General features: G+C 34.1%; 1 protein-coding gene across 6 annotated transcripts in view; it reads right to left on the minus strand.

Moving 5' to 3' along the window:
- ATF7IP (activating transcription factor 7 interacting protein) overlaps positions 1 to 17190 on the minus strand; it is a 122585-nt gene that overhangs the window by 88614 nt on the left and 16781 nt on the right. Inside the window, exon 1 of one of the 6 annotated variants that reach the window (XM_059886786.1) lies at positions 6500 to 14595. The exons of 4 other annotated variants lie outside the window; for them this stretch is intronic. The gene's annotated coding sequence lies outside the window, so the exon portion shown is untranslated. 6 annotated transcript variants of the gene reach the window in all.

A 17190-nucleotide genomic window follows, 5' to 3' on the forward strand; every position in this document is an offset into this window, starting at 1 on the left:
CAGTCTTCCGTGGGAAACAATCTCGGCTTATCTTCCGGGGAGGACAGTGCACTGAGTTGGGGTGCCTCACACCAAGGGCATGCCAATCAGTGAGCAGCAGCCTGCCAGCCTAGTGGCTGCAATGCCAAATAGGCGGAGCTTGTCACCTGGGTGGGAGGCGGGCCTACCGCGCAGCTGTGGTAGCAGAGCAGCCCCCAGTTCAAAAAAAAAAAAAAGCATAGTGCTAATAGGATTAGTACCAGAATAAAAGAGTATCTATTAGTGAATATAATAAAGACAAAAAACTCAAAAGGACAAAAAAAAAAAAATCAAATAAGCAATTCATAAAAGGAACGTAAGAAAAAATATTCAACTTCAATAATAATCAGAAAAAGACAAAACAAAGAGACAATATTTTGTTTACATCAGATTGGCAACTACTTGGGATTCGTGGTGGCTCAGACGGTAAAGAATATTGTTAGCGATAATGTACAGCAATGAGTAGCATCATACACTGCTGATATAAGACTTCAGTGTCATAACTATTTTCAGGGGCAAATAAGCAGAACTGTGTAATCACTTTGATACAACAAAGGGCTTCCCTGGTGGCTCAGATGGTAAAGAGTCTGCCTGCAAAACAAGAGACCTGGGTTAGATCCCTGGGTCGGGAAGATCCCCTGGAAAAGCGAACAGCAATGCACTCCAGTGTTCTTGCCTTGAGAATCTCATGGACAGAGGAGCCTGGTGGGCTACAGTCCATGGGGTCCCAAGGAGTCTGACAAGACTGAGCCACTTTCACTTTCACTTTGACACACCAAAGAATACATTGAGATATCCATCTTAAGTATTACTAATAATATATTTTTAAAAGGTAATGTATCAGGATATCTACTGTTGTACTATAATAGCAAACAAATTAATAATCAATCCCTAATAGTTAAAAAATACTGGAAGATCCACTAAAGAATAAAGAACAATAAGAGAAATTAAGAACACAGTAGATACTTTTTATTGGTGTGAATATTAAGTATACAAGTAGCTACAGAATTCAATATACTTAACAGTATAAACTTTGAAGTCAGACATACCTCTTTGAATACAGGTATGATCATTTCCTTCTTAAATAACCTGTCCAAGATACTTATCCTCTCCTTGACTCAGTATCTTCATCTATGAAACTGAGACTATTATAATGCCTGCCTTCATAAAAATGTTATGGAGATTAATAAGGACATAAATAGAAAATTCTCAGACATATAAGTAGTCAATAAGTATTCAAAATGTTATGCAATTATGCTTTAAAATGCAAAATAATATATTTCTAAACATTTATATATGCATATAAGGGATATTTCAAAGTCTGGAAGGATAAATGCCAAACTAGTTACACCAGTTCCCTTGAGGAGAAAAGACAAAAGATACAAACTTTTACTTAGACCTGATATTTCAGTTTCAACTTTCAAATGACAACATATTTGTGCGATTTATCTTAACAGTTAAGCTCATTCCACTTTTCCCAATCTCTTTCATGCTAATGCTAAACCAAGGCAGCAGTGATGTGACATTTATGAATGTAGACAGGGACGTGACATTTATGAATGTAGACAGTGTAGTGACTCACATAGACACTAAGCTCCTGAAGAGACAGGGAAAGAAGGCTACCATTGAAAACACAAATTCCCAGCTTATGCCATGAGCAGCAAGCAACAGCTCCCTCATAATCACCTGGGTCAGCATACACACAAAGTAAAACAGGAACTCTCAAGCACAAAGATGAGTACAATCAATTAAAAATTTCAGGGCAGGCGGAGGTAGGGATTATACAAAGGACAAACAGAAAGCTAAGAGATATGAGGGATATACCCAGAAGCAACAACATTCATCCAAGAGGAAGTATAGAAAAAAAGAACTGAGGGGAAAAAAAGGAGAGAAGTAAGAAAAAAACTTCACAGACCTAAAAAAAAAAAGTTTTCCAAAGAAAAACTAATTACCAAAACAGACTAAATTAAATTTTTTAACACTTAGATAGACATACTATGTTAAGATTTCAGAAAACCCGTATGAAGAAATACTAATAACTCAGAATTTTTTTAAACATCATTTTAATTACAAAGGAATAAAAATTACTGACATCAGACTTGTCATCAGCAATACTAAATGCTAAAATAAAACAACAATATCCCCAAAGTTCAGGGAAAACTTATTTTTAGCCTAGAATCCTATTGCCAGAAAATCAACAAGGACAGAAAAAATCAAAGTATTACTTGTGAGCAAAGACTGAGTTAATAAATTATTGTAACATATATAAAGATATACTTACAGATAGAAGACAGGAAAAGACCCTAGGAAGAAACTCAGATCAGGGGAATAGCAATGCTCCACAAAACAAGTAAAACTCATGAGCAGACTAAAATAATTGAGGACCGACCGTCTTTAAAACAAATATTCTGGAACAAAATACAAGATAATTACAAAATGGGAATTAATGGACTTTAAGATTGTGGAATAAGGAACAAAGGAATAAAGAAAAAATCTAAAAGTTACTAATAGTTACCTAAAAGTTGCTAATAGTTATCTAATAGTTACTAAAAGTTACTAATAGTTATCTAAAAGTTACTAAAGTCTAATCTAAAAGTTACTTAGGTTTCAAACTGGGTAAAATGACAAAAATATCATCAAATAAATATGTGCTATATATTACCTTATAATAAAATAACGTAGAAAGGTTGAAAACAGGTTAAAATGATACATTAGGCAAATGCCAACCAAAAAAAAGTTAAGTAGATGTACAAAACCTACATATAACATATAAAAAAAAATTCAAATTTAAAATCCAGTAATGGAACAAAAAAGATATTTCTAATTAATAAAGGTACAATCCACTAGAAACATTATGTCTGATATACCTAAATACCACTTCAGATCACATAAACCAAAAATATATTTTTAAAAATTCAAGGAAAAACTAATAAATTCAGATAGACACACTTCTTTCTAAACTCTACAGATGAAAAAAAAACAAATATTAAAAATGCATTTCTCAATTAACATGAAGTGAAGAAGTGAAGTTGCTCAGTAGAAAAGTAAATAGAACTGTATATCCAAAAAACCCAGAATACAAATTTTTATGAACAAAAATCAACATACATTAATATTGACTGTGCATATGGTGACAAGGAAATATTAATAAATTCAAAGACCAACCCCCCCCACAAAATTCACACAAGGCCACATTCTCTAGCCATAACTTACTACAGTTAGATAAACAATAATGAAATGAGAGGGAAAGTTATCTCCTTATAAATTAAAAAAAAAAACTTTAGATTAAGGAGCAGTCAGTGGTAAAATAATATAAACAACAAAGTATTAACAAAATACCACCCAGGGAATTCAACTAAAATGATACTCAGGAGAAAACCTAAATGCACATATTAATAAAGAAGCACAAACTCAAAAATGCAAGTAAAAGTTATAAACCCAAAGAAAGTAACTACAATAAAAATTGAAAATTATCATGGGAAACTCAATAAAACAGCAAGCAATCAATGAAATCTAAAACCAGCTCTTTGAGAGACTTCCTAAAGGGGGAAAACAAGCAAGGAAAATCAAAAGAAAGCATAATAAACCACATTAGAAATTAAGAAAATATAATTATAAGATAATACACTTGGTTCAAATACTTAAGTATATTACATGTTATCAATGGAATACATGAAAAAAACTAAGGGATTTTAACTTGCTTCAAACTCAATAAAATTCAGCAGTGGAAAGTGGCTGCCAAAAACGTCAATGCAAACTTAAAACTGGAGAACGGAAGTACACTGTCAGAAAAAAGGAACATTCTTTTTAGTAATGTATTTACTTATGAGCATCACAGATAAAAAGAGACTTTTAAAAACAGTAGAATATTAGTGAGGGTGGGATGATTTGGGAGAATGTCATTAAAACATGTATAATATCATATATGAAACGAATCACCAGTCCAGGTTCTATGCGTGATACAGGATGCTTGAGGCTGGTGCACTGGGATGACCCAGAGGAATGGTATGGGGAGGGAAGAGGGAGGGGGGTTCAGGATGGGGAACACATGTACACCTGTGGCAGATTCATGTTGATGTATGGAAAAACCAATATAATATTGTAAAGTAATTAGCCTCCAATTAAAATAAATAAATTTATATTAAAAAAAATAAAAACAGTAGAATAAACAAGAGGATGACCAGGCTAAAGAATGACCTACAACAATGCAGTATATGAGCAAATGTCAGAAAAATGGTGGATATTTAGCCTAGAAAACACAAGAGAATTTTAATGGCTTTCTTTAAATAATGCAGATTTGTCATGTAAAAATGACAGAGAGATACACAGAGAAAGAGACAGACACAAGGTAGAGGGCAGGAACAAAACAATGAAAGGCCAATTTTGTTTCAAAATCTGCAAACGTTCATTGTTTTGGATATCCAACAAAAGAAGGAACTGCCTTATAAAATTAGAGCCTTTCTTTTCTGTCACTAGAAACGATGCAGAAGCCAGATAACTACCTGTCAGAAATAACAAACAGCAGACTCCAGTGCAAGGTGTGATGTTAGATCACTCACGTCTGTTTCACTTCAAAGATTTTCTAGGTCTACATTGCTTGCTAAACAAAAGTTGTTGCCTAAGAGGAACACCAAAACTAAAACTTCAAATTTCATTCCCTAGATTTTTGGATCATGCACACTCAAGCTTAACAGTCTCGAAGACTGCACAACTTTATTATGCTCATGTCCTTTATTTTTGTTTTATATGCCTTTTTAGGTTTTTTTCTCTATAGACAGAACACTCCTGTTTTCCAACATCTTTCTTTGCCGTGACCCCGAACTCTAATAGTAATCAATAAATGCCTGTTTTGGTCTAACAACTCCTTGCCTCTTTATCTATATACATATATAAACCAGTCTATCTCCACTGTCTTCCTAGCCCAACATTCTCCCAAACATTGCCTCAAAGAGAAGTCTGAAAACATTTCCCAACTGTGCTCTCTACACCAAAAGAACACATCCAGCCTCATTCTTCCACTGAACCTCAAGCACATTATTCAAAATTAATATATTTCTACTATCACCATTTCTCCAATTCTAGTGAAATTCTTTACTTGGAGGAAATACATCCACAAATATACATTTTTATACTTCAACAGAACATATATTAAAACAATCATTTTTAAAATCCCAAGCAACACAGTCAAAGGGCAATGGGAAATAGTTTGGGCCCCTGAAACATGAGTGTGCCTTTTATCACAGTTGACCTCTAGATTTTAAGCATTCAACTACACAGTAATAAAGGACCAACTACCCTTTATCTAAAGAACTGAAGTCCCAACTAAAACTAGCACTTTCAGGTTGCAGAAAGAATCTGCTATTTAACTCCCAGAAAGAATGCAAAGGCAGAGAACTGCCTATTCTAATTCCTTCCCTCCATTTCCCTAAACTAGCCTCACCACCCTCTCTCAGCTTCATTCAACTTTCTTACCTCCCCACTCTCATTCCTCTAAAACTATTATACCAATCTGTAATATATCCTATCACTGGCCATACTGATACAGTGTGAAAGAGTGAAGGACAGGAGAACCTGGCATGCTGCAATCCATGGTGTCACAGAGTCTGACAAGACTTAGCAACTGAACAACAATACTGATATATCAGTATGCATTTCTTTATAAACAAATCTTCATATCTTTTCATGCGTGCTGAGTTGCCTTTGTTATGCCTGACTTACAATAATGGTTACCATATTCATTATTTTATATAGTTATTTTTATTTCAATGAGATTTTTTTGTATGCAATTTTTCAGACACACACAAAAAAAATAATAAATGCTCATGTACCTTTCACCAAGCTTAAGAAATAAAATATTAGACTCAACAGAATTTCTAATTAATACATTCTTGTTAGTTTTAGATTCTTAAATTCACTTCATAAAATGGTAATGAATTTAAATATGTGAAAATGGAAATGATAAAGGTGGTAGGGAACACTTGACCATGTTATATGTATAAATATACATTATCTAATATATGTTAATGAGTCACTTGTGAAAACAAGCATTCTGATTTTGAAGTCAAAGGGGTACATTTAAACTAAAACTTCATGTTTAGTAAGGTTACAAAGTCATCGCTCTTTATGTACCAGTTGGTGTCACTACAACTGAGAACACAGTAACAGGACTATGGAGAGACCTAAAACTGATTTCTATGTAATAAGAACATATTGTATGCATGAATAATACTCATATATGAAGCCTATTGTTATTTTCAATTTAAACCTGAGATAAATTAGAGAAGATGAAAATATTTTTAAGAAATCAAATCCAAATATGACATTCAGAATCTCCTGAAAATTAACATTAAACAATCTAGTAATCTTAGTATTAATAAAACTAAAAACAAAAAAACTTCTCAAAGGTGAGAGACAGATATAAGGCCTGAGGAGGTAGGGGAGGGATAAGAGTTATCATAGAAAACGGACCTGAATCTCTTACCTGTGGGCAGCTTGATACTGTGAAAAAGACTTCCTCTTCTGTTAACCACTGCTACTCAGTTCATTTGTATAAGCATAAAAGCTAATGCAGATTTCTAGATCAGCTTTTTTTGAGCCTAAATTCCTTGTTTGGTACATATTCATTTAAAAAAAAATAGGAATACAGTAGACTGGCTACATTTTAAAATTCCTTTCAGTGGTTCACATCTGTTGTGTAGTTTGTGCAGCAAACATCCCATCAACCACAAAAGCCAGAAAACATCAGACAGCATGTCAGTGAAGCTCACAGAACACTCAACGTACATCTTCCAAAGGACTGTTGCAAGTGAAGATGCCTAGAATCAGAATTCTTTTGTATAGCTTTCTATGCTGCCAACTATTAGGTCTGCAGCAACTGTGTGCAGTTAAGTACCTCCCACATATTACCCAATAGTATCAATAAGTACAAATCTACAAAAGCAGAGCAAAAACTTAAAAGGCTTATAGCTTCTCACTATTTCACTTATTCACTGGCAATTGTGGAGGTCTCAGTACTCCTATTCTAATGCATCAACTCTGTTCTTTCAGTCCAAAAGGCTGCATTCTTATACATTCCAAACAGAAAATCCATGACACATATTATTTGCTACCCTAGCACAGCCAGACTGCAGTTACAGCTAGCTGGCGCCAGTAAGAACAATTTACATAAAGCAGTCCTCATTTCATGACCAAACTGAAGAATACTGCTGAGTAAACCCTCCCCCATTTGTTCCCCAACAGGCACTGACTGGTTCTAGAATATATCTAGTTATCTATTTACTAACATGATTAAAATCCAGGTAATAAGAAAAAACCAACTTAGAGTTCTTATATAACTGAAATTCTAACCCCACTACATCAAGAATATTTTTAACCCCCAGAGATATTCAAAAGCCTTAATTTGTGGCATAAATCAACATGATTACATAAATCCAATGATTGCTACTTTAACAATCATTAAAAATATAAGTTATAATTCATATTAGCTAAAAGCTGTCCTTATTCTACTCTACAGCTGCCTTTCAAATTTTAATTAATCACTTAAATAGTAAATGATCATTAAATAGACGTGTTCTTAGAATGATATTGCTTTATGTTTTACCAGATAATAAGATAATACATCTTCAAGTGTCACTATTATGATGTTTAAATTATTCGACATATTTACCACTGGTGAATATTACAAAAGTATGCACTCAGTATCAACACTCAGGTATGTTACATTACAAGTATCTACATAAGAACATATTTTGTGTGATATATTCTTTTTGAACCTAAATCACTTATGTATTGTTTTAATGGATCAGATCTGACTGGGTAAAAATTGAGTCATTATCTATGAAAGTGTTAGTCGCTCAAGTCATGCCTGACTCTGTGACACGATGGATTATATAGCCTCTGTCCCTGTAATTTTCTGGGCAAGAATACAGGAATGGGTTGCCATTCCCTTCTCCAAAGGATCTTCCTGACCCAGGGATTGAACCCAGGTCTCCTGCACTGCAGGTAGATTCTTTACCATCTGAGCCACCAGGGGAGTCCATTTAATATGCTAACTAAGGGTTATCCAAAATATGTTCCTTATTTTTTAATCTTATGTTCAGTTGTCTTAAAACACAGGTCTTAAATTATCCCTACATGCAATAAATAAGGCTCTAAATAAGGAAATGATAAAGCTATATAAAAACAGGAATTGGTAGACTTCTAATATGTGGATAATCCTAAATGCTACCCACATTATCTCTGATAAGTAGTATAGATTTCCTCAACTATATTCTCTTCTTAGGATCTGTGCTCCACCAGCATCATATGAAGGGACAGGGACAAGTATATAAGATTGTGTGACTTCATATAGTAGACATTGTGCAAATTAACACTTGGTGGGAGTAAAGATTTTATACCAAAAGAACAATTGATCATAAAATCTCAGAGTCGGAAATCATCTAAGTATTGTATTCATTCCAGTTTTAATTTTGGTTCCTCCCTCTTTCTACTTTATACACCCAACTCTTTGAATAAATGTACTTTAAAATCAAAGGAACTAAAGTCCTTTAATCCAGCATAAAATATAATGTTAATAACAAGTAGAGACTGTTTTTTAAAGCAAAATAAATTAATCCCAACAATGAATTAATTAACTGTAAGAAGCTCAAATTTTCTGCAGCCTGCTTATCTAAGTGCCAAGAATGGAAGTTACCACACTAAAATTAAAGTTGAGAAACAGTGAGAAACAATGTTTCTCAAACTAACAATGGTAAAGAATCAAGGTTTTATTTCCAATCCATTACAGATTAGTATTCTTGTAAAACACAATGAAGATGAGTTATCTGGGGGTGAGGGAAGCATATAAAATATATGATTCTTATTCTTTGATCTGATATAAAATTATTTTCTTAGATTGATGTAAAATTTTCTAGACATTCTTAATTTTAGTTATCTAATGGAGGACCAGGAACAGATAAACTGATAACTGACCCTGAACTGACCTACAAAACACATTTTGAGTAGGGTTCACCTAGCTAGTCACTACCCCATCCCACCTCCAGCATTTTCAGTTGAGCATCTCTTATTTACTTCTATGCTCCTTTTTTCCCTGCCCCAGTGTAAACTCCTTAAGAGCAAAGGATCTTGTATTCCAGCCATCAAAACAGTACCTGGGAAATTAAGAGGGGCATAATAAATATTTATTAAATTTGTTGATTCAACTGATCAATTCACAGTACATTGTTGTTTCACTGTATCATGCTGCCCTAGCACAAATAAAAACTCATTGTTTTGTCCCATTCGGGCTCTTGAAGGTCTTCAATTTGAGATTTAAACACCTTGCTCTTGGGCATTGTTACTGTGTATCAGCCAGGGCCCTAACAACCCTCTTTCCTTAAACCCTTTTCTAGAGTACCTAGTACCCCAGACCTCTCAATTTCATAATGATTAAAAAAAGAAACACAGAGCAAAACAATTCATGCTGGAGGGAACCTTGTGAGGAACAAGCAACCAATCTTACTCATACTTTATTTGTGTCATACACTACACTAGGTACTTTGTTTTGCCCATTTAAATCCCGGTATCAACTCTATATGGTACTTTATCCCCATTTTAAAGAAAACTGAAATTCTGAAAATAAGCAAATAGCCAGGACCAATTGAGCACTTACTATATAGGCATTATATTGATACTCTGAGCACTATTCTAACAAATGAGTGGAAGAATATGAATTTACCTTGACCCTGTTTGATTCTAAAGTTCGTATTCTTACCTGTGGTCCAACCACCTTCCTCATTTAATGATCACAAAATGGCATCTAGAGCTTAAATAATTTATTCAAACTATGCAACTACTCACTAGCAGCACCAAAACAATCACTTCCTGACTTCTACATTAATACTTTCCGCTCTGCATGACATGATGCTTGTATGTCAGAAAAAAAAATCAGTCAGATGACTCCACTGGGCAGTACTGTCTGGTTTACTTCAGCAGAGAAGGCAGACACCCTCAAGAAGATGCAGAAGCAACTCTAAGCTTTTTTTCTTGTGTTAAATTCCCCCTTCTCATTAAACTCAAAGATTTATTGAGTAAGCATTATTTTCATCATTTCCATACTTAAACATTCATGTCCAATAACAGACTTACAAATTACTAATAGAGAACACTCAGTGAAAGTTCTAACCTGAGCAATTTATTAAAAATCCCTTATGTGAATAAACTTTATGCTTTCTTCCAAATGACTTTCTCTTTCAGGAGTGTAAGAAGTGGGAAAACAAGGGAGTCAATCAATGTTTCCTGTGCAAGTTAACTGGATTTTCAATTTTCCCTAAAGCTTTCTCTCTAATTTGAAACTCACTTTCTAAAAATGAATAACATTCTTCTAGCACATCACTGGGGTTACCAATGTCATGGCATTACATGAACACTAAGAAGCTGGCTTACTCTGGAAAATGTGGAATTCAAATTCACATCAGATCACAAGTATACACTACCATGTTTCATGGATCATCAAGGAAGTCTTCACATAGCTGAGATGGTAAATCTTTTATACATGGAAGTGAAATATTAACAAAAACAAGTATATATAATGGCCTATGAAATTATGTAGTCTAGTACAGTGAAGAGAACTTTCTATTAGGAACTTACTTAAGTGTTAATATTTCTTAATCAATTTAAGCAAAACTCTTTTATAAAGTTCATTCCATTTACCTGTTCAGTAAATTGCACATTGTGAATATAATTTAACATTTTTTATTCAATATCATCATTAAAAACATCAATAATGATATAACAAATAAATATAGTGATAGATTTAATAGAGTGATAACATGTAAAGAGAATTTATTATCACATTAAAAGACTTTGAAGAACTTAAATGTTCCTAGTTTGTATTTTTTTAACCACTTTACTTTCAAATGAATGTCACTTTTTGCTGATGTCAGTGGATCTCCTTCAATCAGTAACGATGATACTCTACTATAAAATCCAGGACAAGACAAATGTGCCGTATCTTCTAAAGAGTAAGCTGATTTTACATATGCTATCTCTCCTACCACATGAAGTAGGTCAGATTTTACTTATGTTTACTTTCTTCTGGATGAGAAGCTGTATTTTAGATATTAATGGCCACCAACAATCTGTGAAGTAAGCAGGATAGGGATTTGAAAGGAACAGCTCACAGGAGCCCAGAAGGTAATATGAATCAATGAAGAGGACCAGCTGTGAGGAGGAGGCCCTATCTGAAGGAGACTATGTACTAAACTGTTGATTATTTTTCTCCAGCAAAATACATTTCTAGCACTACCCAATATTCTATTTTCTAAAAGATGAGACATGCAGATTTTTGTTTAAAATCTGGCAACTTTAAGTATTAGAGATATATAGCAGTGGTTAAAACATTAAAGAAGTCTGCTCGCTGCCAGTTTGTGGCCACTGAAAGAGAACTATACTGTAAGGACTCTCATCTGTACTGAAACATATAAAACTCTTAGGCCCTGAATTCAAGTTATCTCTTTAGAAAAAGTTATTTTCTCACCGCATGTGTGGACTACTCAGCCAGACTGGAACCGAAACATTTCTCCTACTCTAATTCTGCAATGACAACATTCTATATTGGCTTGACTTAATAAATACATCTACCACTACCCACATACAGCAAAGGAAGGCTAATTTATTCAACAGAGAGGACCCAGGAGTACAAATATGAATATATCAATTACCAGGTAGATATAATGGTGTTAGTTACCACTTCTGAGCATTAATTCTATGAGAAATTTCCCCTTCTTTCTAAACATAACACATTCCCTGATCCAATCCTATCTGATATAGTATATGACATCTGAGAAAAGAAACTGAAGAGCATTCAAGTACTACAGAAAAATTAGTATGCTAGATATTTGTGGAGTATTTTTTGGTATTATTCAAAAACATGTAAATCGCCAACATATCCTTGCCAAATAGATAGGATTTTTTCCTCCATTTTATAGATAAGGAAATGAGAATCAGAAAATGTAAGTTAGGCAATATAAGAAAAGGTAGCAAAAGTATAATTCAAATATAGGTTTGAATTCTTGGTCAATGTTCTTTCTGCTACCTCAACATTTCTCTTGAAGATTTATGCTAGCAAAATGGCTTGTGAAAAGGAATAAACAAATGAGGAGGGCAAAAAGTGACAAAATAATAATGTAACATGTTAATTACCCAGCACCCAGATTTATTATGCCCTCAATTATTGAGCATAATAGCTAACATTCAGCATAGAAAATTTAAAAACTGTGACTAATCCTAAAAGTAATAATCCCAGTGAGGTCAACTTTATGTTTATAGTTGCTTATGTTCAGAGCTGCAAAAGTGCAACATGGCACTGAAAGAATCAGAAATGAGTAACCACAGTGCATTGGTGTTTCCTCTTGTCTAAGTAATAATCAGTGGATTCATCTTGTGGAGGGTAAGGTGGATGTAAATTTTATAGTCCACAATAGAAGGCAAGAAGAATGGATCATTAAAATTTCCCTGAGGCCCTACTCTGAAGGTTAACAGAAATTGATCAATAATTTCAACCTAGTTAGTTTCTCTCCAGCAATAAAGAATATAAAACCAAGTAGCTGGTTTACATCATATGCAATTTTTGAAATACAGTGAGCTGTTTGTACTATAAGAAGCCAAAAAAATAAGAATGATTAGAGTCACAGCACATTCACTTTCCTATTTCATACTCTGGGGCAAAACCTTACTGAAACGAAATGCACAATGGATAGAATTGCTCACATATATTGGATTTGTCACACATATTGGATTCGTAGTTCTTTTACTTTTTCACAGGCAAGCTCATATGTACATTTACATAAAGAAATGTTCAGATTATGAGAATTCATTACGGCACACAAAAAAGTCCTAATAACTTTACAAAGTAATAAATTAATACATAAAACGAACATACTGCAGCTGTTGATTAAACTGAGCTAATGATCCCAAATAAATTTTAGGCCACTGAATAAATAAATACTGATTAAGTTAGGAAAAACAATAATGTTGCTTAAAAAGTTTAAAAATAAGAACAAGTAAAAACAATTTGAGGGCAAGGCAGCAATTTTAAACTGTTAAATCATGCAAATATAGGTCTTAAAATATAGGTCATGAAAATTTGTATATCAGAAAAGAAATGAAGGATATATGTTCTAGAGTATTTTTCAAGCTGAATTCCACAGTCCCTTAGCACCTAGACATCTACAAATAGGTGACCTAGATCCTAAAGACCATAATTGTCATACATGATCTGGTTTCAAACTTTCATTTTTATCATAACAGACTAATTGTTCTCATTTTATTAAGTAAGTTTATAATAAGTAAATGTCGTAAGTTCACATTATAAAATACTTACACAATAAATACACCATTCATATACCCTTTTTATACGCTAGGATTCTTCATAACAACTTAAGGTGCAGAAAGTTGCTATTTTTTAGAAGCTGCTGTATTTAGAAAGTTCAAAACTTACTGTTCTGTGTCATATTAGTCAGGGATATATTCATAATACTCTTGATAAAGATAGAGGGATGTACTATATCATTTAGAAAAAAAATTTTATGTACTGAGATTTAAGTATTAGCGCTTTAATTATAAATAACTGTTCTGCTATCTGAAATAATATAGTAACAAAAATTTAATTCTCCTACTTTCTGGGTCACTACCGACTTACAATATCTCAATAAAGTTTTCTACTTCAGAACAACGTTAAGAAAGCTTTTTGAAAATTTTGAAACTAAATTAACAAAGTTACTGAGTCATTAGTTTAAGTATACTACAGATTTTAACTAAGGTAAACTGGGCACACATAATATCACTTAATTAACTAAAAAACAGATTTACTTCAGTCCTGTTGCATAAGAATATATTAGATACAAAGAAAAAGGTATTCAGACCTAGAAAATGTGAGCTATTTCTAAATTCAAAATCTGAATCTCAATGTCAATTTAAGCAAAAAATATAATGATAAAAAGTTAGCTCCATCAAAACTGAAAGAACTGGGTGGCCGGGAGGAGGCAGCATAATAATAAACAACTGGAACGCACAGCACAAAAAAAGTAACAGTGCAAAAAATTTTTTTTAATTTTTGTAACTGTGATTTATATCCAGAAAATTAACATTCTTCCCAGAAAGCAATCAAACAATGCCTCCAAAACATACAGATACACACATACAAATTTAGAAAAATCACAATTTTCATGCAAAACAAGACTTATTTATGGCTTCTTTAAAAAAAAAAAAAAATCTGAGATAATATACTGTTCTTTGTTTCTACAAATAAATAACAAGCACTGAATTTTCCAACATAAAAGGAACATGAAGTTAATCAGGGCCAGAAAAGCATTACTGTGGTGATCAAATGTTCTGGTAATGACAGAGCATAAGATGGTGAGAAATTACAGGAATTTAACCTTTGACCTCAGCATGCTATGTACTATTTCCATAAAAGAGGCTTATAGGTTCTACCAGCAAACATTTCAACTTCTTAGCCAGCAAGCTCTAAGTTCACCTTCCTATATAAACTTAGTAAAATGCAAATATTTTTTAATTAAAATGTTCAGAGATCAAGAGTAATTGGTTCTTACCTCTGGTCCTGATGCAAGTGACAGGTCTCCTTAGTGGCATAGTGGCTGCCTAAGCAGTTACAAAGACTAGGTTAGCAGCCATTTTGAGACAGCTGCACTGTCTCAGTTGCACTAAAGTGTAATTAAGATGGCTGCAGTGTGCACTCAAGAACTCACACAGTGGAAACTCAGCTATGTATCAAACAAAGCCCCTCCCACTATGTCAGCCTGCAGGAAACTGAACACTGACAACAGCTAATGCATATACTGCAACAAACAATGCAGCTACACAGAACACAGAAAACAGAAGGCAGCAAGCCAGTTGTGTAACATAATGCCTGCGGATCCCGACTTGCAATACAGAGTTTGGGTACATCCTGATCCCAAACAGCTTAAAGTCCATGCCACATATTAGCAGTTACAGAGATAGAGCCAAATCACACACAGCAAACATCAGGGAATTCGCTTGAAAGAAAGCCTCCATTTCAGTCCAGAAAAAAAAAAAAAAAGTCAAACTCTGCTCAAGGTCTTTTTTTTTTTAACTCTTTTATAGTACTTTTTACATGAAAAGAGTGCCAATTTTTATAATTTCTAGAAAATTAAGTTTTTTAAATCCTGATAATCAATTTCAATTTATAGAAGGCTAGTTAAAGATTTTCCCACAGAATCTAAGCTCCAAAAAGTGCTCAAATCTAGCCAATGGTTAAACCTTCCAATCAGATTTTTCACTCTTGACAATAATTTTAAATAAGTACTGGGGAGGACTAGAGACTTTACAGCTGAAATGGCAACAAAGCTTATTTTAAGTAACCTGCAATAAAGGTAAAAAAAATTTCTTCTAGTCTGTAGCCCAGATGGTCACAAAGACATCTCCAGGTGAGTGGTTGGTCCCAGGGCAAATTTAATTTCATGCCCTGGCACAGACCTCTCAACATTTTGACATGGGTGAAAAGCAAATAAAAATAAAGAATGTAGACACCCTCAAGGGGAAAAAGTGGGTGTATTAACAACAAGAATTAGTTTTTAGCATTAACCAACCATTAAAAGAAAAAGGACAAAAGCATAGAAAGAACCTGTTTGCTTGATAACTCACATCAGCTAGGAAATCCATCTTTTCCTTTTCTCTTACTTGGTTTACCTTCCTAAATTTAGCTGCCTTGTGCTCTCTTGTCTCTATCCACCACTAAAGGTAAGTATTTATGAAAACTTGCTAAGGGTGTGGTAGGGATTAGCCAAAAGAAGATTGGCCCCCAAAACTAATGATTGTGTAAGCTGAGTGATGGGCACATGGAGCTCATTATTTCATTCTATTTCTCTATACATTTGAAATTGTCCATAATAAAGGTTAAAAAAAATTCTGCTTTTTAAAAGTCCTTATTTATCCTTCATGAGATTAGTCAGACAATGTAAACTGCTTTAAGTCCTGCATTAGGGGAAGAAAAGTTGGTATTAATACTTGATCCAAGCCACATTAATTCTTCAAAAATATAATGGATTCTCTGAGGGTAGCTCAGATCTATTTGTTAAAAGCAAGAAATTGGTAAACTGGGAAAGATTCTAACAGGACAGACATTACTGTAGCACCAGAATGTGGCTAAGGTTAATGGCGAAACAAACAACCAAAACATTTTGAGCTGCCTGATGAACAGCAGTTGATATTCAAGCAGCAGATTCTTTTGGAAGCTTGTTCTACAAAGATTTACACTGTGTAACATACCTTCAAGTATAGGGTGCTCCCCCGCACTCCTTAAACCTCCTATGTCTTGCCAAATACCTTTCCAATGTAAATACTAAATACTTTTTTCTCAATCTAAGCTTTCCAGGGCAAGCTAAGCTGCTGGCTATTGGCTATTTGTGCTTAGTCGCTTCCTTGTGTCCCACTCTTTGCGACCCCAGGGACTGTATGCAGCCCGCCAGACTCCTCTGTCCATGGGGATTCTCCAGGTAAGAACACTGGAGCAGGTTGCCATGCCCTCCTGTAGGGGATCTTCCCAATAGCTCTTATTGGCTATAAGAGCCACCTTTTCACCCAATTCAGATTTCAAAATAAGAAACATAATCTAAGTTCCCTCCTTATACCAATCCTCCTCCAGCCACTACAACCAATTTACTACCGATGGCAACCCACTCCAGTATTCTTGCCTGGAGAATCCCATGGACAGAGGAGCTTGGTGGGCTACAGTCCATGGGTCGCAGAGAGTCGGACACGACTGAGCAACTTCACTTTCACTTATTTATATTCTATTATCCCAAGACACTTTGAGTCAAATCAATAAATATATCGATTGTCTACATGCAAGGGGCTTTAGAAGACAAAGGAGTAGAAAAGTACATTAACATAAATCAAGATTTCATGTTTTACATACATTGTTTAAAGTAATTCTCACACTAACCCTACAAAGTAGCTTTTTCTCTGATTCGTGATTGAGGAAACAGGCTCAGAGATTAAAGAGCTTCATGAAAGTGCTAATAGCTAAAATATAGTCTAGGCTACACTCAGCCTAAGCCTACTTGAGCTTTGTCCATCCCTTCCCACATTGGTTCTGTTTCTATGCAACACATAAACAACTTAGAATAATGGTTAGGCTGCTACTCAGAGAAC

Source organism: Bos taurus, chromosome 5, assembly GCF_002263795.3.
Source record: "Bos taurus isolate L1 Dominette 01449 registration number 42190680 breed Hereford chromosome 5, ARS-UCD2.0, whole genome shotgun sequence".
Classification (NCBI taxonomy): Eukaryota; Metazoa; Chordata; class Mammalia; order Artiodactyla; family Bovidae; genus Bos; species Bos taurus.